General features: G+C 35.0%; 1 protein-coding gene across 2 annotated transcripts in view; it reads right to left on the bottom strand.

Annotated features, from left to right (window-relative positions):
* LOC141446993 (uncharacterized) overlaps nt 1–24,883 on the bottom strand; it is a 297,455-nt gene that overhangs the window by 3,600 nt on the left and 268,972 nt on the right. The window lies entirely within an intron of this gene.

The following is a 24,883-nucleotide window of genomic DNA, read 5'->3' as shown; positions in this document are numbered from 1 at the left end:
CAGCATATGGGTAGAATGAAGACGAGCTGAGAGGTACCATCCGAAACGTTGCTTAAATAAACTAGAATGATTGGCATTTGGTTACCTACAAGGACACCCATTTCAGAATTCATTCTGTTTATAATCATTACAGAATCCCATAAAACACTATATTATACTGAATTAATAGAAGAACACTGTCAGGCGGACAGCTGTTGTTTCAAAACTTAAGTTACAATAAAATTAAATTCAAAATAACATCAGGTTTCATGCGTAAACATTCAACAGACCAAATTACTATAGTTCTTAATAATACGCACGCTGAATATAAATATTTAAGACATCTTTAAATTCTAAGAGTTTGCTTATTATACGCGTACACTCTGCAAGACAGCAGATGTTAACGCACGAACTCAGTTTTAATAACAACTGAAACAGATCCATTTGTAAAATGTTCACATTTAAACTTTTTAATTAATTAAAAAAACTGTTTTTAAAGGAGCATCTGTTAAAACTTTAAACCGTTGTTTAGAAAACGTTTTGCTCAGGAACTTTATTTATATGTATATTTTGGTATATTAAACTTACATCGCAGTTTATAATTTATTACAATTGTCTTAATATATTTCTAAAAAGCAAGTGTATTATAATTGTTTTATTCGCTTTATTACGTACGTATATTATCCAAAATAGAACAGAACAGAAGTAAGTAAATAGTGGGGATGTAACAATCTGTCTCTCAGCATGGAATTTCGGCAACACCAAATCTACTAGTTTCAAGCTAAGTAAGTAAATTTACTTTTAAAGTAAAGTAATGCTTATTTTTTCAGGAGTTCTTAAAGTCCATCTCCTGATCAGAAGTTGTGGACGAAGATGCACTGCAAACATTCTTTACTATATATCTTCTCAGCGGGCATGACTAGTTTCAATTCACTGTTATCCTCGAGTAAGGGTTGATAAGTAATTGTGTTAATCTTTTGACAGACATTAAATGAAAACTTATGATTCTATGAGCTTCTCGAACAGCTCAAGGGCGGAAGAAGCGATTGGAGTCGAAGTTACATTACTAATTCGAGCTTTGATGTTTCCCTAAGTAAATTTAAAAAAATCGACTACAGTTTCAGACAAGCCATTAATTTCTACTCTACAAAGAATTAATCAATTACAATATTATCAAATAGCCAATCAGCTTTCTGCAAATTACCAAGTCTTATGAAGTTAATTCAAGAAAGTGTGCTCCTTCAAAGATGAACAGCCAAATGAATGTTTAGTAAATATTGTCAGTGTACCCGGGTTGTTCAGAACAAAATGAGATGATAATTGGCCCGTGAGTATTTTATGGTATCCACAAACGACCTGAGGTCATTTATGGCATAGTAAAAATGCGACAATGGTGCAGTCCTGAAAGCATGGGCGCCAGATTAGTCAAAACGAATGATAAAAGTGGTAAATTCCATGGACATAAACAGAAAAACTAAAACATTTTCTGATGTTATTATCCTCTGAAGCCTTTAACACTACTCTATCGGCCTGCGAATATTGTTCTCTCGTTACAAACAACACTATCTACCACTGATGATGGTTCATGATGACGTTTTGCTCAGCGTTTACAATCATTATAGCCATTACTTGGTATTGTTGTACGAAATAGTAGCTAATATTTCATACTTGTCGCTAAATTTGTTAATTTAATAAAATTTTCCATTTAAATTAAATAAAATCTCACAGAATATTTTACATAGATTTTATATTCGATAAACATATGGTGGTCCTCGACTGAATTACGACATCGATGTAGGAGTACAATGTTGAGAATAAATGTTTACTAAAAACAACACCTCAACAATATTTGCAACAACATGTTGTGAGCAAGCAATAATCACATATGTTATTAAGTTAAGTATTGTCTCTTTTAGAAGAAAAAAAACTGTAAAGAGGTCAAATCTTCTTTAGGGCAACAGTTTTTTTCAAATTTCTCTTCCTCTAAAACAGGGTTCTTCAAACTTTTTACCCTTTTAGGAACCCTTGGAGCTCAGGGTCTTTCTTGAAGGAACCTCATGTTTAAGTAGCAGATAATATAGTTTATCAAAGCCTTTTTTTCTACTCAAATTCCCAAAATTATTCTTGTATCTTTATTTAATCTTAATACAAACATCTTAATAAGACAACTGTATTGATGATTTCCATTTTACGTGCGTATTGGCTGAGCAAATAGTGATCACTTGCGGGAAACCCTGTTAACGTTCCGCGGGAACCCTAGATTCCCCCTTTAAGACCCCTGCTCTTAACCGGTTAAGCGTGGAATTTAATTTTAAAAAACCTCGCACTGTGTGCGGAATTAAAATCAGACAATGACGTGTATATACGTCGAACGCAGGGCAAAACAACCAAAACTTTTACAACGTCGTAATAGTCACTGCAAGCGACTTTTTCTGCAACCTCTCTGGGGCTTGAGATTACAGAGCATTCTGTGCTCATTCAAAATCTTGTACCGCTTTACATTATGCATTGCCTAGTTAATTAGGGACGCGACAGCTTTTACAAGGAAGAAAAGAGCTTTGAATTCTGTGCAAAATGAAATCATGCTCGTACTGAGGTCTGAATCTCTATCTAAGAGGTAAAAACGGCATTGCACAAGGGTTGAGAGCTTCTATATTTGTGTGCGTAATTCCCCAATCTCTAATGCGGGAATAAGTTGTATTGTTTTTTTGTAGACCTAAAAGCAGCCTTCGATTCTGTAGATCACAATTCACTATTTTTGAAGCTCTTTAATCTTGGGGTTTCGTCCAAATTTATTAATACTTTGAAAAGTTTATATGTCCAGGCGTCTTCTGCTGTTAGGTGCAAAGATGGCATTTCTGACTTTTTCAGAGTCACTAGTGGGGTTCGTCAGGGCTGCCTGCTCAGTCCGTTATTATTCTCGCTTTTCCTGGACGATTTACCTCTGGCCCTTGAAGGTGGTGTTCGTATAGGTGGAGTTGTATTCAAGATATTAATGTATGCCGACGATGTGGTGCTTTTAGCGGATAACCCTACTACTCTCAAAAGAAATATTAAAATTTTAGAATCTTATTGTGATCTCTGGAATTTATCCTTGAATTTAACAAAATCTAAAATTATGGTATTTCGGAAGGGAGGTAGACTTGCTTCTACTGAACGTTGGCTTTACAAGGGTTCACCCGTGGAAGTTGTTAACCAGTATAAATACCTGGGTGTTTTGCTGTCTACCCGATTGTCTATGACTTCACACTTGAAAGATAGAATCTCTTCGGCCAAATTCGGGCTCAACAGGTTTTGGTCCGATTTTATTGCAAATAATTCAGTCCCGCCTTCGGCTAAATATACTTTTTTTAATGCTGTTTCTCGTACCGTGGTTTGTTATGCATGTCAGGTTTGGGGCTTTCAAAGGTATGAAGAATTAGAAAAGTTTCAAAGATTTTTTATTAAAAAAGTTTTCAGATTGCCTTCAGTGACCCCTAATTATATGCTTCCTATTGAAACGTCCACAACTCTTATTAAGGTTTTTACTTTTTCTTTACATTTTAGCTACTGTCTAAGAGTTCTTAACTTGCCCGATTATCGCCTTCCCAAAATATTGGCTTTGGAGATTATTAAAAATAAAATTTCTTGGTTTAAGCACTGGTCTTCTTTAGCTCAGCGCTACTCTTGTGCATTTGATTCATCCATTGCAAATATGTCTAATTGGCGGACGCAACTAACGGCCATCGTACAAAGAATAGGGGTTCACCATCTTGAGGAGTGTGTGGGGTTGGCTCGTTGCTCTACGAGGTTTTTATTGTATAAAGAGTTGGATTATTCTGTCAAGCCTTGTAGCTTGGTGTCCAACTCAATGAAACTAACGCTTAGTCAACTTGGTTGGCTATTCAGACTTCGTGGTGAGCTACTCTATTTAAATTATACCCCTTGGGTTGAGAGAAGTAACTCCTTGTGCTCTCTGTGTAACTCTCGAGCGAGGGAGGATGTCTGTCATTTTTTGGCAGACTGCTCCATTCTCTCGGAGATACGTAGGCTTTATGTTGGTTGTGGCAAATTATCTAGATCGGAGTTAATATTGATGCTCAATGGCGAAAACTGCATTGGGATTATTAATTTTGCGAGACACGCCTGGCAATATAGATACAATTTAATCATGGAATTTAATTTTGATTAAGCTTTCTTTGTATTACACTATACAGGTTCTTTTTGCTTTAACTAAGTGTACTTAGTTTAGTAGTTCATATATTTATTATATTTAGTTTATTTTTTTATTATTATTATTATTTTTTTTTTTTTCTTTCTTTTTTATTATTTATTTTATTTTTTTTATATTTAGTTTATTTCATGTATTTTTACTTAAAAAGAAAAAGAGGAAGAAAAAAATAGAAAATAATAATTTATTTTAAGAGAATAACTTTCTTTTCTTTTTTCTGCTTATTATTACTATTTTATTTGTATTATTATTTATTTGTTTTTTTTTCCTCATCTTTTGTATTCTCTTTTAGCAGTTTTTGTTTTTAATTACTTAGTCAATTTATAAAGCAATTTGTAATTGTTATTTTATATATGTATATCAACCTCCGGCAGACGGTTTTCCATTGCCGTAGAATACTTTTCTTTTCATTTTTTATGTTTGTATTAGAATTTCTTTTCAAATAAAGTATTATTATTATTATTATTATTATATATACTAATGCGGAGACCAAACATGTACCAACCACTTATCATTTGGCTGACTCCCTCCAAGTATAAAATACTTGGCAGTTCTATTGGTAAGATAAAGGAAACATCCCACCAAATAATATTCTTATTTGTATTTTATTAAAATTTCGTGTTTTTATAGTTAATGGCAATTTTACATTTTTCACAACGAGTATACTCGTCGAACGCACCGTAATAGAGATTTTATTTTGACGTGTAATCATGTCGAACACGCTTAACGGTTAAAGATTAAACGACGATCTTTCAGATTTTGGAATTTGAGTTTGTTTTTTTTTAATTAAGCTTTGAAATCTGCACGAACGTTATTAATTATTCTTTCTTCTCTTTTTCAATGTTCAATTCAGGAGTTTGCTTCTCACCTCTTAATAGTACTCCCTTAGATTCTTTGCCATTTCTCTTAGCGCGTGGAAACTTAGCCTGTTGAAGAAAATTCTTAGGGTGGAAATGAAGAAAAGTTTAAATATATAAAGGAAGACCTTTTTAAAAGTGAAAAACAGAATTTCTAAACTTGTTATTCCAGGTGAAACCTTTAAAGTACCTAAATAGCATCTAATCCTATAGTCACATAGGTACTAGATGCCAACAATAATTTACTTTTGCCCAGTAAGAACTGCCGTTGATTATTCCAGCTATTTACCACTCTTTTGATTATTTCTTCTGATGCGTAAGTCTGAATGCTGCATGCGCAGATTTTCCAGCAGAAAGAAAAAGCTTCATTGAAGCTTACTTGACACTCTATTCCTGCTCATTTTCACATTCTAAAGATCATAATCGAAACTACAATCAAATATTACATCTTCGACAGATTTCTACCACCCGAATCGGTAAACACAGTTTTTTTTACCTTCCAAGTCCTGTTATCCTACCACTTTTCAAACTTGTCCAGTTTCCAAACTTGCCTGCAGTAAGAAATACTGTACTTGAACTGCATTCCTACCACCAACAATGTCAGACCTATCTAACCGATACCATTTCCTATTCTATACCAACAGAAAAATAAATGAAACCGGATCATGTTGTCTAATAAACATTTATAGATGGCCAATTCATACGCCAAAAGGAACAAACAGTAAGAAAAGCTCTGAAACCTCTCCCTTCATTCCAGATTATTAGAATGTCAACAGTTAAAGTCAATTGTAAACACTTATTGATATTGCAAGTCAATAAACAAGACCATTGAATGCATTTGCAAGTATTTTAAAAGTTACGAGAGCGAAGAGGAACTGAAAAGAGAATATAGCTTGGTAAAACTAAAGGGGATAGCGTTTGAAATCTTGTTGGCGTCTCCAGCCATTATAAACACGTAACTTGCAGCTTACGCTCTCTTGGACCTCTCATTTTATTACTTCCATAAAACTGCATCAGAAAAATAAAACTACACATTTGTACCTTGTCTGATCTCTTGTTTTCACACACACTCTCTGAGAAATATCTAAACTCTATCTTGTCTCTGTTTAAGATAAGTTATCCTACAAATTACATTATTACTGTCGTTTAATTATTAACATCGTAGGTTATTTATTTAGCCCATTCTTAGTTTTAAATTATTTTTTCATTTTTTTTTTTTTTTTTATCTAATTTTAATGCTGAAACAACAGCTGTTCGTGTTTCAAATTCGAATTTAAGCTAATTCCAGGATATAGATGTGTTGAAATCACCTGGCAAGACAAATAAGCTTTTAAAAACTGGTCTGTGTCCTGTACAAAACTGTTTTACGCTGTTATTTTTTGACTAACTGTTGATGGTTACCGAAGATAACAAAAGCAGCGCCGCCTCTTCGTTATTAATTGTATCAGCCTTCACGAAATAGTATCGGGCGTTGCTCTAGATTATATTCTGGGTCCTATTCTAGACATTGCATGTATTAGATCATCACATATCAACCTTGCCCTATACGCAGATGATGTAGCTTTGTAACGTTCATCATGGTGAATCGACACTATTACTATAACAAGACTCAAGTTAGCAGTGGACAAACTACTTTTTTTTTGCGTTTATTTGTGCTACTATCAGCGCGTTGGTGCTATAAGTAACAATGATAACAGAGTAACAAATGAAGCAAACGAGTGGAGAAGTTACCCTGTAGTTCACTCCAAAACATTATATGGTTAGTCACTCTCTTCACTGGTGAGGAGATCACGAGGCCACTGTCTTTTAAGGCGTCTTGTCCGGGTTATCAGGAAGAGTTCTTGAAGAAAGATTTTTGAGCTAGAGGATTTATATGAGATTGCAGGTTGAAGTGGAGTTTTCTGTATCGTGTTTTAGCAACTTGTGTGGCAAAAGGAATGGTTAAGGTCAAATTGGAGACATAAAATGCAGCGATTTCAATAGTTCGAAGTATTTTAGATTGAATCCTTTGGAGTTTGGAGCGTTTGGTTGAACCCCACAGCTCTATTCCATACGCCCAGATGGGTTCCAAAATAGAAGTATAAATTAGTCTATTGCTGCCTAGAAACAGTTTAGATCTATCGTCTAAGAGTCTTTTAAGTAGACGATAGCGTCTGTTTAGTTCTGTTCTTCTAAGTCTAGTGTGGAGGTACAAACAAACTACTAAAATCCTGCATTAAATTGGAAAATTAAAGTAAACTTCGACACAACGCTAGTTTTTTAAAAAATTCATTTACATACTTTTAATCAATTAGACTAACCAGGTTAAAAATATCTCAGCTTAACTCTGGGAAACAAATTGATCGTCCCTATGAACGTACGGGACAATATTAACTTCGGTCAGTGTTACCATTAGGAGCAACGGTAGCCGAGCGGTTAGATAGGCTAGACCCGCAAAACTAAGATGTATTGTTGGTTTAGTGGGTTCGATTCCCCCGGTCTAGATCTTGAATTTTATTTAATGGTTATTATGAGAAATTTACTAATAAAGAGAAAGTCAAAATGCGACATTTGGAAAAATCTAAGAGAGAATAATAATATTATACTTCTTGTAGAAACCTAATAGAATCTGTTGTAATATCTCAACAAAAGTCTCCCTCCATGTTGAATGTTGTCTTTCTAAGTACAATAAACTTTAATTGTAAACAACCATATGTGAATAATTTAAAGTAGTTGAAATGTTTATATGATAAGTTGTGATAAGACCGGGTTACATATAAATATTGTTTAGCAAATGCCTAAGCTAGCATTTCTTATTTCTTATCTATAGTTCGCACATTTACAAACACACGAGTTTAGATATCAAATGAGGGTTGTGCAAGGAGAATAATCTTAAGTCACCAAAGCAGGGGCATTGTACCTAAGGAATTTCATACTCATAACTTAAAAAAGGATCACATAAATCTGCATCTTTTTGTTCTATTTTATATTTCTAATTTGGTTTAGAACAGATTTATTTAGCTTACTCAAAGTAAACCTTATTTCGTAAGATTTAAAATAAATAATAATGGCTTATATTTATGACTTTGGGCAGGGATTGTTGTTGTGAATTTTAATAAGCCGTGTTACTGTTGCGTTAAATATATATATAGGTATATTTTTTTTGGTATAACGCAATAAAAATTCAAGATGAAAATATCTATTCAAATATAAATAGTATTTATTTGTTCATCTTAAGAAAAAGAGAAAACTAGGTAGATTTGTATAAATTTTTCGAAAAATTCCAGTAGACCATTGGATCTATTGTGGCTATTTTTAGACAAAAAGAAGGAAAAATCAAAATTTACTTCTATGTACGAGGGGGTACCCAAAAATAACCGGAATTGCGTTGCCGCGCATGGAGCTTATGTAGTACGCATTTCTGCCGCTAGACGTGTATAGCGCAATTTCTTGCCAGTTCAGTCCTGCCTGTGTTGTCTGCCTGGCTTGTTCTGTTCATCTGCAGTGATTGTTTTTACCAGCGCTGTTTTGTTCTTTTTCGTTTTTTATGATGGCAAGTTTAAGTGAACAACGTGCAGCTCTGAAATTTTGTTTTCTACTCGGCAAAAATGCTGCTGAAAGTGTTTTAATGTTGAAAACAGCTTACAAAGATGGGAAAAACTCAAGTATACGAGTGGTTTACTCGGTTTAAAAATGGCGACATGTCGATTGATGACAAACCTCGTTCTGGACGTCCATCAACTGCCCGAATCCACGAAAATGTTGAAAAAATTCGAGAGCTGGTGTTCACAGACCGTCGACAGACAATTGATCAACTGTCAGAGAGTAGTGGGTTATCTTGGAGCTCGGTTCAGCGAATTTTAACGGAAGATTTGGGGATGAAAAGGGTTGCTGCCAAGTTTGTTCCTCGAGTTCTGACTGACAATCAAAAAGAACATCGAGTTGAAACATGTCGTGCTTTGAAACAACAGCTTGAAACTGATCCAGACTTTCTGTCAAAGGTCATTACTGGTGATGAGTCATGGTGCTATGGTTATGACCCAGAAACAAAGCAACAGTCGAGCCAATGGAAGACGTCATCTTCACCCCGACCAAAAAAATGTCGTCAAGTCAAGTCAAACATCAAAACAATGCTGATTTGCTTTTTTGATGCCAAAGGCGTAGTCCATTCAGAGTTTGTCCCCCCAGGTCAGACCGTCAATCAAACCTTGTATTTGGAAGTTTTGAAAAGATTGCGCAATAGTGTTCGCCAAAAAAGACCCGATTTGTGGCAAACAGGAGACTGGTTCTTCCACCACGACAATGCACCTGCACACACAGCCATCTCTGTTACACAGTTTTTGGCAAAAAATGGCATGGTTCCGCTGCCCCACGCACCTTACTCGCCTGACCTGGCTCCGTTCTTATTTCCACGCATGAAAAAGGGCATGAAAGGTCACCGATTTGACAACATTGAAGAGGTCAAGAAAAAAACGAAGAAGGAGCTGTCAGCCATTTCTAAAGATGACTACAAAAAATGTTTCGAACAGTGGAAGCACCGGTGGGACAAATGTATTAGTTGTAATGGAGAGTATTTTGAAGGGGATAAGGTTGTTCTGTAAAAAATTTGTAAATAAATAGCTTTTAAAAAATAATTCCGGTTTTTTTTGGGTACCCCTCGTAAGTTAGAAGAAGTCCACCATTTTGTAATATTATGGCGTTGCCATTTGATTGGTTTGATTGAAACCTTTCTCACTTGTTCAGTCGAACTCATCTTTTCTTGGCGCCTCTCTTTTTAAATTTCCCGCCATGCTTTTCCCGCGTTGTGGTTCCCGCCAAACTTCTGTAGCCTCGCATATTATAACCTTCATTGTGTTTTCACTTCTCTTCATTCCAGGCTACAGTGCATCTTGTTCATCGGCAAGAAGAAGGAGCAACAACCGCGCCTTCCTGTATCCTATTACATTACACTTCTCTTCAGCATCAGTTTTTCTCCATCTTCAACTGCAGGGTTATCTCGGTGTCTTTTGTTTGCCCTCTTTACGGCCCTGGCCCTTCGGGCCTTGACCTTACTTGGTGTCCAACCTTGTCGAGGTGGTGGGGCTTACGCACTAAAGGCACTAGAGATTAACCCTCTCTAAAACTCTCGCGTTTTCCGCTTCTGGGTGTAGGTGTCTTCGCCATCTTAACGTATCCACTAAACCATCGGATATTAATGGAGGAATAACTTATAAAAGAAACTAAATCAGTGAGTGAAAGAGATTGGAGAATTCGTTATGTAAGAAATGAATACCTATCGATACAGTTACGTCAGCATTTTTAAGTTCTAAATAAGAACAAGAGACAATATTTTGTTCTTAACAATTCAATTGATGACATCATGAAAAAGGTAATTAGTGTAATCTTTATTGGAATATTGTTCTAAATTATCTATTGTCTGTTAAAATATCAATAATATAGCAGAGCACTGTATTATACTTCAATTATCTAATTCAAAAAATTATTATTATATTATTCTGTCTGTGGTTGAAAAGGGATGGGCAAATGACGCGTTCAAAAATCCATAGGACCGATTTAGCTATATCAAAGGAAGGTCAAAACAACACAATCTGGAATGGTGAAATCCAGATCTGGATACAAATCTGGCAATAAGATTGCAGGGAAGAAGTTTTTTAAGCTCGCAACGGTCTCAAAATTCAATTCATTCGAGAATTTCTTTTGGAGTTGATATTAAAACAAAAAAAAATCTAAACTCTCTGAAATATTTGAGCAAATGTTACGAAATATTTTAAACAATACTATTTTAAGTACTAAAAATAGCACTTGTTCGAAAAATATTTCGTAACATTTTCTCAAATATTTCAGAGTTTAGATTTTTTTTTAAAAAAAATACTTTTTAAGTGCAATTTGTAACCTTTGACTTCCTTATTTTAAGACAGCCTACTTTAAAATTGACTACTGGTCCATCTAAAAGAGTTTTCAATGAATTAAACAACTTGATAAACTAACACCATTGAGTGCTCGTGAACACGTTTTCTTGTCAAAACAAACGTAATTTCTCATACGAAGATAAAAGGAATCCTGGAAAATGATATACCGTTTGAAAGTCCATTAAACAAGGAAACTTTTATAAAAAGTGCCAGCACCTAGGTCTGATAATGATCACGTAAGGGCCTAATGAGTTTTCTTAAAAATTTCGATTACTTTTATTTTTCCAGCATTCGGAAGAAGATTGAGGATGTTTGGAGAGTAGCTTAGGCTTCAAAATGGTGTCAATTTTTAGAAAATTTATCTGTCTTTCTAACCGTGTTATCAGAATTGAATTCAGACTAAAACTTTCTGAGTAATAACATTTTTATTGGAAAAAAGTAATGATTTTAGAAAAAAAAAAAAATTAAAGTGACGTCACTCAAGAACAGTGGAAAATATGAAGTTGTCCAATACGTCATTGAACTCCACTTTAGGTGTACTACACACAGTAGGCCTATGGACAATACTTACTGGTTCACCCTGTATATACGTTTGTACAGGTGTGCCGAAATGTTGGTTATATTTTCTTGTTTAGCGCCATTGCTCTCAGCATTCACGTGATCTTTCCAAGCCACACCCTCTTTTGGTCTCCTTAAATATGTTCTTTTATTTAAAATGTAAAAAAAAATCGTTGTCCTTTTTCAAATGGGACAAGAATGGATTCTCTTAGTTCAATCTAAGTGTCTTTTAGAGTATATAATTATCAAATACCAATAAACCACTTACTTTATCCAAAGATGGTGAAATATGAAAGAATCAAAAGACTTGTAGAATCCCAAAAATGTAAAATGACCAATTTTTCCTTTTATTAAAGTAAATAATATCTAGATAGCCATGGGGGGATAAAAAAAAAAAGAATGCCGCAATAAATCAAGATGGTGAGTGGAGTCGCGACTGATGTACGACGTCTCCTTTCACTGGAGCCGTATTTCCGGGTAGCCATGTGTAGAACAAGTTACCGGTAGATCAGCTCCTAGAATTAAACCTGAGAATGAAGCGATGACGACCTGTTATTGCTCTCCATTTACCACTTAGGCATGCCACCCGTTATTTGTGTAATTAGTTGGAATCCATAAGTTACTACCAACAACTGGGATGGCCATTTGAAGTTCCGTTCTCCGTCTGACTATTTAAAGAGACTTTATAAAATATTAAAGGCCCTATTATTGCTAAAGGTCAAGCCATATATTTAAACTTATATTAAAAACTTGTATTAAACATTAGATAAAATCGAAGGGGCTAGACCGGGAATCGAACCCACTAAACCAGTGGTTCCCAAAGTGGTCCGTACGGACCCCCAGGGGTCCCCGGTATCATTCAGGGGGTCCGCGCGAGGTTCAATATAAAATAATAAAACTGTGATCCATTTTTATTGTTATGGAAATTAGAAACTAACAAGGTGGCCAATTAAATTTAATCAAAACTAAAAGCGTTATATCTGCGTTTGTTGCAAAACTTTTTTTGTAAAAACAAAACTTGGGAAGAGGAGAACGTTCTCAGCTTCCAAATCTTTCGAAATCGCAAAGTAGAGATGAAGATTTGCTTGCTCACTGTCGGAACACTTAACGACAGACCTGAAACAAAGATTTGAAGATACGAGTATTTTTCACTTGAATATTCCAGATTGGGTGTTGAACCCTTTTGCGCGTGGACAAACTCAGATCCCAAACACAGATGAATCCATACTAATGCAGGAGCAGCTTATTGAAATATCCACAAATGAGGAACTTAAACCAATGTTTGAACAAGGATACCACAAATTCTAGTTACAAAAACAGATCCCAATTTTATATCCTGCATTATGGGTTATTGTATAGAAGTTGTTGACTGCTTTCCCGTCTTCCTGTTTGGTAGAACCTGGATTCAGAGCCGTTATGAACCTCATCACAAAATGTTTTTTTAAATTTGTTATTTTTATACTATGCATTTATGTAGCTTTTTCGCTTGGGAGTCCGTGGGCAAGTTTTGACTATAAAAAGGGGTCAAAAAAGTTTGGGAACCACTGCACTAAACCAACAATACATCTATGTTTTGCGGGTCTCGCCTCTAACCACTCGGCCACTCGTAGCGCCTAAGTGATACTTGATGATTTGTGCGTAAATTATACAAAAATACATCAAAACAACATATTTTCCTATAATTTGTTCGAATTGGTATATAAAAATGAACATAAAGATTGGCTAATCTACTACACAAGATATACAATTTTTTAACAAGCATTGGTTCTTATAAAAGATGACGCATACATTATACACGAGAGAGTTTACTAAACAGAGATTAAAATAACAGCAAACAAGACAAAGTTAAGTATGATAATTTTTTATGTAGCTAACCAGCTTTTTAGTACGTTGACAACTTGTATATTTTCCTTTATTTTTGATTTTTTTACATCACTTTGAAAGATAGAATCATAGTTAGGTCCATTTTGGTTTTTTGCAAATAACTTTGTAACCTGTTTGTTAAATAAATATATTTTTTTTTATTATAAATAAAATTTGGGAATTTTATCTTTTTTTATAAAAAGTTGGGTGTTATACAACGTTACCCTTTTTTCGCGCAGTTTTTGACGATCAACCCTTATACAACCAGGTAGTTCTCTTTTATAAATAATTAATATTTTTTCTTTCATAATATTAAACGTCATGCGATCTATATGAGTAGGTATTAAGAGTAAATCCAACTAATTAATGAAAACTAACCTTAAGCTTAAGAGGAAATAATTATAGAAATTTTATCGACTAAATTATCAAAATAACAGTACAACGAAGTGAAATAATGACAAATAATAGCTTTAATTTTACTTAAAATTGTAAGCTGTAATTTTATGAATGGTTCAGTTAATGTAGAGGTGTTAATAGTATAGTTATTATTTATCAATGGAAAAGTTGTAGTAGAAATGATGACTCAGCGTAGGTGTTAATTTTTCTTATTATTTGTAAAAAGAGGAGGGCAATTTAGAGACGAAGGCTGTGTATTAGCGAGTTGAAAGTTTTGACAAATGTTAAATCATTCTAAAGACCTAGACGTACTCGTAGATGAATGATGATGCAACGGGCAAAGTAAATTCAACCTTGTTTACTAAACGAAGGCAGTGGATTGCTTTTATGAATGGATCCATTCAAGAAATATATTTGTATTTTTTTTCTTATCCGTAGTAAAAGGAAAGTCAAGTGATCGTCTTTTTTTTTCTTTTTTTTTTTAAAAAACTATTTGTTTTAAGACAATGCATAAAAATAACAGTTGACATGAATGACTGGTGTAAAGTAACTATCCATTGATGGGAAATCGGCGTCGAGAAAGTTTAGTTGCCAAGGAAACCCACTAGGTAACTTCCTTATCCGGCAACTCACTGTCTTCTACGCTACAGTACGCTTCTACTTGCTTCTATTGTTTAGAGGAACTTTATTATTATTATTATGTTAAGGTCACTGAGTATGGTTCGAAACAGTGTATTCTGATGAGTTATGAAGATCTTACAGATACCCAAAACTTTATAACCGTTCAACCATAATTGCGGTCTTATGTCATATTGTTTTCTGGCCATTAATCGACTTAGTTGACAGAATCTATTGTTTTTTAAGGCTGCTCTTTTGAGTCTTGAGTGGAGGGATAGACCAAGTGAGTAGGCAGTCTAGATAGTGTCCTAGATTGCCAGCAGGTCCTAGGTCACAGTCTACTGAGGTTAGCGGTGATGGTTGAAGAAGACTGAATAGCATGTAGGTTAGTGTAGGGTTTCTAGAATGTTGATTTTTGGAGTTTCCATTTCTTGTAGTGTTACTGGATGGCATCTAGAATTAGAATTAGAATATTAGATGGGAGGGACCTACGCCCCACGGCACCGCAACCACAACAGGCTTATTGTGCCTTCCCCTTGGATCTAGTATACGAACCCTCCCCTCCTAAAGAGGTTGAGGACTTTCCTTAGTAGTTCTTTTTGCGTTACTATCTTCTTTGGCCTCAACGTTCCAAAGGTTTCATAGCGCAAACGCTCGATTGCGACGCAATCGAACAGCAGGTGAGAGGCAGTTTCCTCCTCTTCCTGACATAATCTGCACAACAGTTCCGAGCTAATAAGCCCCACCTTGCGCAGATGCTTCCTGAACCTACCGTGCCTCGTGAATAGACCTGTAATCAGAGTAATCTGATTTCTACCCAAGCACAGGGTCTCTTTGGTTCTTTGTTTACACAGCCAAGAAGGCATCATAGTCTTGCTGTGTTTAACCCCCAGGACACATTACCCAGTTCTTTTCGTGCTCCCTCCAGATCCAATCTCTGAGAGCCGCACGAACCGAACCTCTGGTGATCCCCAGGACAGGCTCCGGACCGATGAAAGGAGTGTTAGATCCATTCCTGGCCAGATGATCAGCTTTCTCATTCCCTTCAATCCCCACATGACCCGGCACCCATTCTAGCCGAACTTTGTTGTACCGAGCCAGTAGTTCTAGGGCCTTTCTACATTCCCAAACCAGTGAAGTGGTCACTCTGAAGGATACAAGAGCCTTCAGTGCAGCCTGGCTGTCCCGAAAAGATGCAAATCTCCCTATTTCTAGGTTCCATCCGCAAGTTTTCCTCAGCACACATTTTAATAACCTCGGCCTGGAAGACAATGGCGTATCTCCCAAAGAGACCTCTCAATGAGTAACTCGGGTTTAACCCCATACACTCCAGACCCAGTCCCACAGTCCATCTTGGAGCCATCGGTTAACCAAATGCCTCCCTTCCGGTACTGGTTCCACTCCATCTAGATGGCATCTAGATGTGTCTGTAATGTGGTCAATATGACTTAACAGGATGGTAGTATCGGTCTCCAATTGTTGCAGTTTCTGTTCGGGATGAGATTTCTTTGTCCCAAAGCCACTTCCTTAGTCAAGAAATATTGGAAGGCACATTTGTAGTATTCTCAACACCGATAGCCCGGGAAGAAGAAGAATATCAACCAAGTAAGGTATCTTCAGAGGCCATGTTCTCTTTCAGCACTGTTGGGACGATTAACCAGATGATCTTTAGTATACAAAATTTAAACATTTGTGGTATTCATTTAAACGACTTAGCACGGGATACTCAAAGAGGCGAAAGAGAATCTTTTTACAGCCGTCTTATCAATGTTTTAAAGTTAATAATTGAATAGACTTCGCTAATTCAGTGACCAACTCAGTACCGAATGGTTATTTCATTTGATTAGGTACTTATAATATTTGTTGTTGGACAGAATCATAAATAAATACCCAAAGCTCTACTCTTAATTCTACATTAAACATAAATAAACTCATGTTAATAAATCAGGGAGCAAAGCATTTTGCATTATAAATTATCACCTTGTTCAATGTACAACATATTATAGGTACGCTGGATATTTAGCTGCAGGCCATCTATAAATTCTATATTGTATTTAAATTTATATTATTTGGCATATAAATATTTTTTTTTATATACAGATTTAATTGATACAAAGATTTCTGTTTTATTTTTTTGTAATTAAAGTATTTATATGACAATAAGTTTAAATTTGGCTGGTTATTTTTAATTTAGAAATTTGGAGCCCCAGAATTTGGGTATTTAAGAAGATGGACTGTAGCTGGGATAAAACCCTTTGGGTCTTCTTTTTCTTTTTTTTTTTTTTAGGGGAATAGTACAGGGTTTTGACAGATATTTTGTAGGCTCAGGAACCTTGCCAGTCGGTCATTGAATTCAAAAAACGTTTTTTTAAAGAAAGGATTCAAGTAAATGAAAAATTGCTTCTGAGATAATCTCAGCATGAAATAATCGATTCTAAGCCTAATTTCGAAGTAACTTTTTGTTCTTCTACTTCCATCAATAAAGTCTTAAGTCGACGAGCACAATTATAGAATCTACAAACATTCTAAGTTTGTATAATTTATCTTTCAGAATAAATACAAAATATATTATTTGTGAATGCACCATACAAAATATTTGTCCTTTCTATTCCTTACATACGAACATGCCACAAAACTATAGCAATGCATTTCATAATTATTAAGAATTTATGTTTGTATCATAAAATATGTTAACTTCATCATAAATATATAACACATAACGCATATAAAGTGCGACATATTTATATATCAGAACCCGCAAGAAGGAATGAAGAGCATAAAGGTTGAGAGAATTGGTGAGAAAGGTGAATGAGGTTGCTTAGTGAACGCGAAATGATTTGTACTAAGAATCGTTGGGATCTCATGAGAGATGCTGTGTGCTGTTATAAGTATTTACCACACCACTATATTAGACTTCTTTCTGTTTTTTTTTAAGTTCGCGTACAGAGCCACTAATCTTTCAACCATTCTCTAAAACGATGCTAACCAAACCAGTGGAGGTTCTACAGTTGTTCAACTACTTAAATAATTAAATGCGAAGCAATATTTTAACATCTTTTTAAATTGTATAATAAACAAAATCATGCAGTTCTTTCTTAGTTAAGAATTTTATTTTCTTGTAAGTTACGAAGGTTACTTAAAACAAAAATTAGAATTTTAACTTGCATGTTTTATTTATATGCAACTGTAAGATATACAACATGCAATTACGATACTAGTACACAAAGAATTGAGTGCCATTTTGAAGATGGTAACTCTTCATAGTAAAGATGATCATGAGGCCACTGGCGTTTCAGTTATCTTTGATAGCGGAATTCAACCAAATCGGACACAAAGTACATGGATACTTCATTACATAGGGTTTAATTGGAATCACAATAAGAAGTATTGGTGACTTCTCCAAGGATTTTTGGATTGTAAGGATTGAATTTTGGCAAGGATTTGGAATGTAACGGAACCTCACAATTCTAGCCTTTATTAGGTTCATGTGGTTTGTCGCAAAGTTTTGTATGAGGTAAGTATTTTTGCCAAATAAGTTTTTTGGATCTTTTGTCGAAGTATCCTTTCCAGCATAGCAAAATCATCTAGAGTGGAGAGGATTCTAAATTAGTCTTTGATCCAAATGTTACCCCTAGATAGAGTAATCTGTCCGAAATGGGAACTAACGAATTATTTAATTTAAAACCAGAATAGAAATGGGAGTCGGAGTGTAAAAGTGGTTTGAATTCATTTCTATTTGTTCACCAATTATCTTATATTTTGAGCTCACTTTTCTAATTAAGGGGTAGATATTCTTGAAAGGGTGTAGAGGCAGAGATAAGTTCGGCTTGAATTCAGTAAAGATAACACTATCATCAGTGAAGCTCGAAGCCACTTAGGATGCAAAGGAAGAACACTGACTTTAAAGTAGGCCCCAAAATACTTGCCTGCTTTAAGTGATTCTCCGAAAACTGGGTAGAATAGAAGGAACCTTCGATTACGCAGGTGCAACTCAAGAAACAGGTTGCCTTTGATTTTGTTTTTTTTTTTTGAGCAGTAACCCCGGAAACCCCTTGACAAAAGCCTGAGAGTAATCAAGTAAGGCTCCCGTACAGTACTGTTTCTTCTTATAAAAGGAGGCTGTGGCATCTGTTGAACAGGGAGACTGCAATTTTGCTGAATCCATATTGATGGTACTGAAGGATTTTTTGAAGCTTCAAGCAAAGGAATTGATAAATGTTTTTGGGAAGGAGCTTTCCCAGGACTTTAAACCTTAACCTGAAGGAAACGTTATTTCCATGTAATGTACAGTTTGTCTTCTTAAATTGCGAAATTTGGAGGGAATTTTTTGAAACAAGAATTTAAGTAAAGAGAAACAGAGTGAATCAGTTTGTTTCTCTTTAATGGACACAGGTAAGATCCTGACGTCTGAAGTTGGTACCTTATCGTCGTGATTAATCTTTTGTCTGGTAGAAGATGCCCAGGTAATTACCTGGTCTGTTAATTACCGGGACTAAGTGAGATATGAAGCACTACTCTATTACCTTGCAACCAGGTTTAGTTCGTAGCGTATTTTTGCCCTCCTCATAAAAAGAGAGCAAAATAGATGAGTTAAGTGACCTTCATTTTAAATATATTATATTAACGGACAATTTACTGCAAGAACTATGAATACATAAATTTGATCTATCCCTTACTAGATTATCGAAGCTGCATTCTCTCTGTCTCTTTCCCTCCCATCTGTAGTCACATCCTGTTTTGTAGACTACAGAAGTTACACCGGCGCTCTTTCGACTGGGACAGGCCTGATCTAAGATGATTCATCTACCGTTCACCGTAACGGCTCCAATATCAGACCTTCTCCTTTAGATAGACCTCCCTGATAAAGCGTCTAATTATTAATAATTTTTATTTATTAATTTATTTATATCTAAAAGATTATATTTCAATCTTAAAGAATTAAATCACTGTAATCTTTCGCTCTTTTTACTTCTTCTTACTCTAGTAAGTAGAGGTATTGTAATCGTGCTAATTTTAGATTTTGAGTTTTAACAAAATGGTCTGTATGTATATCTGTCTGCTGTCTGTAAGTATCCATTGTATTTCAAAAACAAAAAAAATCAGTAAGTTCAAAATTTCCCAAAAAATGGCACCTAGGCTTTACCGTTAAAACTTCGAACTTACATTCCATACAAACAATAATCTAATAGGCAGTTTCCGGTTAGAAGATGAGGAAGACTTCTCTGTAAGGTTATATTTCAGGTTACTTAGTATATAATGTTGGTAAGAATTAAATATAACCTAAATTTTTGGTGAGTTTGAAGGGAATTTTTACTAAAAACTAAATAAAATTCACCCTCACAGAATTAAAGTCACGTTTTTTAATTATTAAAAAAAATTAGATTTAAGTCCAATTTATTAAATAAATATTTTATCGAATAAACCTTTTATCCCATTAATAATTGAAAACAAACAAACTGAACAATAAACAATCTGAAGATGACTTTTAAAATATCTCCGAACGAAGCTGCTAGGTCTTTTCGTATATAATAATTTTTGTAATTTTTATTAATACTATTACTTATTCATGCCCGGGGGTAAATTTGAACAAATCCTAGTTAACATAAATAACTGTTATTTATAATAACAACAGATTCTTGCTGGCCGCAATAGTCTGCGGTCGACTAATTTATTTTTGACTAAGTTATTTTAAAAATTGTCAACATAAATTTCGATTATTATTTTTTATTTTGTTTTTTTGCTTAGTGCAATATAATATTGGTTTCTCTAATTTATTATGTTGCCATTTATTGGTAGTAATTTTAGTTTCATTTACGATTAGTCGAGAAATGTTTCTATATATTATTTATTTAAATAGAAGTCTGTAGCTCAAAATTTCAGTTCTGATAAGAAAAATGCATATTAGAAAGCCCTCAGAACTTTAAAAAAAAGTGCGGCCGTGTGTTGTACGTGAACACGTTTACGTAACGGGTTATATTTTTTATATAAAATATTTTTATTTATGTATTTAGGATGAAATCAAGGAAACTAATCGACGATCGAACACATCACACTTATGGCCGAATGGATTGTTGACAAACGTCGTAGTGAAACGGGCACTAGCTGCTGCCCAATGTGTCCTCATAATCGACCGATCGAACACAATCTATGCCTATACAGTCCGTTGACGATGTAGAAGCGATTTCATCATCCACTTGCATAATTTCAACCGGCCCCAGCTGCAGATGTACTGGACACCGTCGTTGATCCGCTCGGCCGCATTCATTCTTTTACGTACACGGCACAGCTTGACTCGGTCATACGGTCTTTTAGTATTACCATTCGATTGTTCTTGAGAAGCCCTTTCCAACCGTATACGATCTCTGTATTTGGTTTTGTCTTTTCGATACGTATATGCCGACATTATATATTTTTTTATTCTAACGCCTTATTATATTTACTGTCACTATTTTACACTAATGTTTTATATACAATCAATAGATTGTGACGACAGCTGACGATTAAAATTTAAACGAACATCGTAGCTTCTCCGAGTCAAAAGTTATACGAATTGCAAATCTCGATACGCAGCAAAATTATCTCAAAATGGCGGCGCTTCCCCCTCCACCGCGCGAGATGCGTCACAGTTCTCGCTTATCGTAATCAATTCTTTGATCCTTTAGCTATCCAGTGGTCTAATTTAATTTGGGATGTAGACGATAGATTCGAAACTATAATGCCAAACTGTATCCCCCGAATTTGTTATCATTAGGTTTTTTGGATTGCCTCCATATGATAGCAAATTTAAAAAGGTATTCACGTCAAAATTAGGTGTGAACAGTTATATGCATTTTAAATACTTAAACCCTCTAAATACTTGCACTTTGTTCTAAAAAGTAGTTAATTTCAAAAATATACGTGTTCTCTTTATATGTAACATTAATCTCCCTTACATATAAATCTATTTAATGAAATGGCCAATTTGTTTTCAAATTTAGAATTATGGTTACACATTTATTTCTATTAATAAGTAATAAGTCCATAAATTTACTGAAAAGGAATATAGATGAACCACCCAATCCACATCTCTCGTTCAGAACTGCGACGTTCCCATAGCAGCGAGATAAAATTAAAAAAATTATATAGAAAAACCCACAATAAATAACCGCAGATTACTAAAGTTAATATGCAATATAAGTATTGCAATATTTTCTTTCCAAAAAAGAAAAAGAAGTTCCGCATAAATCAAAACAAAATTTTGAAATATATCTTTACTAAAAATGGAGTATTAATTCCGATTCAATGACGTCAACAACGGCAACCAAAAAATAAATAACTTCAGCTGGTTGTAAACATTGCGAAATAAATATAAATAGAAAAATAAAAAGAATTGAAATTAATAAATTATTTGATTGTAATAATTTAAATTAATGTTAAATGCAAGAAAAATACATTAAGTGGGGAGGAACTTTATTTAGCAAACCCTCAAGTATTAAGTACGTGCTTTGCTTATCTAACCTATTATTTATATTTATACAATTTATTTTTTAGTTATTAAAATTAACTTTAATGTAAGAAATGTTTGTTCAGTTTCTTCTATTTTTCTTAAGTCAAAAAAGTGTGGTAATAAATTAAGTCTATTACTAAATATTTATTACAACAGTAGGTTTTATGTTGTAGCAACCTGTAACAAACTAGAGATAATCTACAATGTATTGTAGATTTTTTTTAAAGAATGTTTTCGATCTTCCAGCAATTAGGCAAGACATGCAATGAAGACATACTGGATAATCTACTAATTTACAGATGTTTGCTACAGTAGCAGAGGTGGTGTAGTGGTTTTAAGATTGAATTTGTAAGTGGGAGGTCACCGGATCAAATCCTGTGTCTAGCTACTTTTTATTTGTTAATAAATTATGTGCTTTTCACCTCCGTCACTTTCCCAGTTAGTTTTGTATGTTAACTCATCTTCTTGGGATCTTTATAGCCCTGGGGATACCCCAGCCTAACTTATTACTGTAAATCCTAACTTACAGCCTGCAGAGAAAGATGATTTTTGTAACTACGAGGGTCGTTTGAAAAGTCCGTGTAAAAATAAAAACTACTTAATTTTTTGGGGTAAACCTTTTTTATTTTTCAACATAGTCTCCTTTTAGGCTTATACACTTCGTCCAACGCTGCTCTAGTTTGTTGATCCCTTCCGAATAATAGGATTTGTCCAAGTCTGAAAAATAGCCATTCGTTTCTGCAATCACCTCCAATGTTTGAATAAAATCTTTTTCCCGCCAGCCATTTCTTCATATTGGGGAACAAATAGTAGTCCGAGGGAGCCAAGTCTGGAGAATAGGGGGGATGTGAAACGAGTTGGAACCCTATTTCCATTAATTTTGCGACCACAACTGCTGAGGTGTGAGCTGGTGCGTTGTCGTGATGGAAAAGGACTTTTTTGTGGGCCAATCGTGGGCGTTTTTCTTGCAGCTCGGTTTTCAAATGGTCCAATAACGATGAATAATATGCACCTGTAATAGTTTTACCCTTTTCCAGATAGTCGATGAGGATTATTCCTTGCGAATCCCAAAAGACAGTCGCCATAATCTTTCCGGCCGAAGGAACGGTCTTCGCCTTTTTTGGCGCAGATTCCCCCTTGGTAACCCATTGTTTAGATTGTTCTTTGGTCTCAGGAGTGTAGTGATGTACCCATGTTTCATCCACAGTGACGAAACGACGCTTAAAGTCCTGCGGATTCTTCTGGAACAGCTGCAAACCGTCCTTGCAACACTTCACACGATTTCGTTTTTGGTCAAGCGTGAGCAATCGCGGCACCCATCTTGCGGATAGCTTTGTCATGTCCAAATGTTGATGCAAAATATTATGTACCCGTTCATTCGAGATGCCCACAGCACTAGCAATCTCACGCACCTTCACTCTTCTGTCATCCATCACCATATCATGGATTTTATCAATGATTTCTGGAGTAGTAACCTCAACAGGGCGTCCAGAACGTTCAGCGTCACTTGTGCCCATATGGCCACTCCGAAAATTTTGAAACCACTTATAAACTGTTCTAATCGAAGGTGCAGAGTCACCATAATGTTTATCAAGCTTCTCTTTAGTCTCCTGAGGCGTTTTGCCTCTCATAAAGTAGTGTTTAATCAACACACGAAATTCTTTTTCGTCCATTTTTTGAAAATCACTCGACTTCCTCGATTCAAACGAATGCCAAACACAAAGAAATAGACCGATCTGGCTGAAAATTGGTGTGTGTTCTTCCAAGAGATGCTACTAACTAAACATAACCTCGATACGCGCCAGTAGTGCTATCTCTCTGACTTTGCACGGACTTTTCAAACGACCCTCGTACGTAGAATAATGGATAATCTACTTATTTACAGAAGTTTGCTACAGTAGCAGAGGTGGTGTAGTGGTTTTAAGATTGAATTTGTAAGTGGGAGGTCACCGGATCAAATCCTGTGTCTAGCTACTTTTTATTTGTTAATAAATTATGTGCTTTTCACCTCCGTCACTTTCCCAGTTAGTTTTGTATGTTAACTCATCTTCTTGGGATCTTTATAGCCCTGGGGATACCCCAGCCTAACTTATTACTGTAAATCCTAACTTACAGCCTGCAGAGAAAGATGATTTTTGTAACTGCTTCGGGTCAGGGAACCAGCTTAACTATCTCTCTTTGAATTCCATACTTTACTAGCTCCTGTTACCTCTGTACAAATACTGACATATAAAAGAGCTTTTAGCTCGTCGTGGAATTTGCTTAAACCAACTATCTGTACTAATTCTAATCTATTCTAAGAAGTTTCAAGTTGGTTATTTTTTTTTAAAAGGAATTCGCGTGTACAAGTTTAAAAATGAGAACCTAGCTTCAAATTCCAAAACACGGGAAGATGATTGGCCACTTCTTCGGTCAACCTAATAAGGATATCAAAGCCCAAATACTCACACAAACTGTGGATAGAGGACTTAATTGACACACCAATCGCCACAAAAATCAATATGGTTTACGGCAACCTCTGTCAGAAAGCAAGCGAGCGTTGTAAAAAAAAAATCAATAATTCGTTTTTAGTTTTTCTGCACAAAATCATTTTCTATTCAATTTGAATGTGTGCGAAGAACATAATTTGATTACTGTCTAAATGAGAAACGCATTGTAGAATTTTTATAATATATTCTGGTCACATCTGGTATTCAATAAGAATAAATTGGTTCAATTTTGGATAAATGGTAACTCTATAAAAATATCTGGTGCGAACCTTTACTTACTTTTTATTTTTATTACCAATCTCCGAGATTATAATCTCGCTGATTTTCTCTAAACTATGAATATTTTAGCCATATTTAATTTTTATCAACATTACACACGTTGTAACTTTACATTACACTGAAATTCAACTTCAACGGGTAAGTCTACCCTAACCAATCACCAAAAACTTCCTGAAAAACGAGTGGTTTTTCTCAGAAAAAAAAAGAAACTCGGTCTAAACTTAGCGAATATCCTAAATATGAAAGCTAACGCTAAAAAC

The sequence above is a fragment of the Rhodnius prolixus genome, unplaced genomic scaffold (assembly GCF_049639745.1).
Source record: "Rhodnius prolixus isolate KJV_2025 unplaced genomic scaffold, Rpr scaffold_7, whole genome shotgun sequence".
In the NCBI taxonomy this organism is placed as follows: Eukaryota; Metazoa; Arthropoda; class Insecta; order Hemiptera; family Reduviidae; genus Rhodnius; species Rhodnius prolixus.
Note: the sequence above shows the minus strand (reverse complement) of the source record. Positions and strands in the feature narration are given on the sequence as shown.